Raw genomic sequence first — 2130 nt, forward strand, 5'->3', positions numbered from 1 at the left:
GGCGGCGGTGGAGGTGGTGGCGCGGTGGTTGTTGGCGGCGGTGGAGGTGGTGATGGTGGTGGTCGTTAACGGCGGTGGCGGCGGTTGACAGTGGTTGTTTTTGGCGACGGCGGTGGTCAGTGGTGGCGGCACATTGGTGGTTCTGCTGGTGGTGTTATTTTGCGGTGGTGATAATATAATAGAAATTAATGGTGGGGTTGATTTTTATTTTTGTTGGGGTGATTTAAAATTAAAGGTGAGGTTGTTTTTTATTTTTGTTGGGGTGATTTAAACTAGAAGGCTAATATAGACAATTTATGTTAAATGGGGTTTTTGTGAACAATTTGTTTTGTTGGAGTTTTTGCATATGGATAGTGACACCTTTGGGGTTATAACTCGCGGACCGAATATCTCCTTGTTTAGTGATAGAGGTCACTTAATGGTGGGACAAAATCTAAAAGTAACTAGGTCACTTATTAATGGGACGGAGGGAGTATATTCTTCATTTCGGTAGATATTCCAACATGTAAAGTTGGGCTTTTATTGGGTCTTGATTTTTAGCTTGATTTTTTGTCTTGATGACAAGTTAAACTTGTTTAAGAAAGTTGCAACTCTATCGGTCCATGCTCGAGTTTTGGTCTTGATGACAAGTTAAAACTTGTTTAAGAAAGTTGCAACTCTATCCGTCCATGCTCGGGTGCTATGTATAAATGTTATACCGTGTACGTATTAAGGCCGCACAAAACGACCCTATCCGTCAATCCAACCCGCACCCATCAAAAAATACCCGCACCAATCCAACCCGCATAGGCACGGGTCGATTATGGGTGATAACATCAAAACCCGTCGTGTGTTGGGTTGGGTGCGGGTAGCAACTTCTGTCACCCAACCCAACCCGCAAAACTTAACCCTTAGATCTCCCAACCACTAATCTAGCCGTCAATTCTCATATATAACTCAAAAATCTAACCTAACTATTAACCCTAATCTATTTTCTCTCACTTCTCTATTCACAGCCTCACTTTCTCTTTTTCGCTTTTATTTGTCTTCATCAATTTTCCGGAGAGCTAAAAATAAACTTTTGCTAAAAATCCATTCTGGATTGGAAGAGTGGAGTTTTGGTATGATAGATTCGAGTTTACAGTGAGATATGGAAAATTTTAGGCAAGTTTAACAGAGAAAATCAAATTAAATCTGAGAAGAGAAATTATTGTTGATATTTAGGATTTGATAGCAGAGTAGTGGTCATACGAATACTATTAGATGAAATTTGGGGTGAAATTGTTGAGAACGAATCAATTATACATGGTGGGTATGAATTTGGAGTTAGGGTTTGTGTTCTTGAAGAACATATTTAGGGATTGATGGGGATTGAAGAAAATTAGAAGATGGGTCATGCAGATAGTGGATTTGTATAATTGTGTTGGTGTTCTCTGCAAAGGATTAGATCAGTGTTGATGTGCTATGAGCATCTGTGTTTTTTAAAGCATGTTATTAATACTTGTCTCTGTATTTCTAGTAGAAATAAACCATTACTAAATCTTCATTTTATCTTTTGGAAAGTTTATAGGGTTTTCTTTTCCTTTTCTTCTTACCATAGAAGTACTCAAGTGCTCTCGAAATCTAATCTGCATTTAGATTTTCACGAAAGAATTAGAACATAAGGGTTTTATACGGGTATACCCGCCACCCACGCGATCCAACTCGCAGTAATGTGGGTCGTGTGAAAACCGACCCGTTGTGATGTTAGGTTGGTTGCGGGTGACAACTCCTATTACCCGCTATCAGTGGGTTGGGTGGTGGGTGAGGCCAAAACTGACCCAATCCAACCCACGTGCATCCCTAGTACGTATCATAATAAGTAACTAGATTTGCGCGGGTGCTATGCATACCACGCATATTTGACTTCTCATAGCACTTACCTTTTTTTATTAGAACTGGCATGTAATCCGTTTTACGAATCGGTTCGATGAGAATTTTGATTTGGTGTGGCTGGGCTTCGCCCCGTCATGTTGTATTAAACCTTCTTTTTCCTTTAACAAAACTGACATGTAACATATTCTGCGCGCTAGACATACTTAACTTCTCATAATAGTTACGATTTTCTAGTGAGAATCGATATGTAACCCATGAAATGCACCAGTTTCAGTG

This window comes from Papaver somniferum, chromosome 11 (genome assembly GCF_003573695.1).
Source record: "Papaver somniferum cultivar HN1 chromosome 11, ASM357369v1, whole genome shotgun sequence".
Taxonomy (NCBI): Eukaryota; Viridiplantae; Streptophyta; class Magnoliopsida; order Ranunculales; family Papaveraceae; genus Papaver; species Papaver somniferum.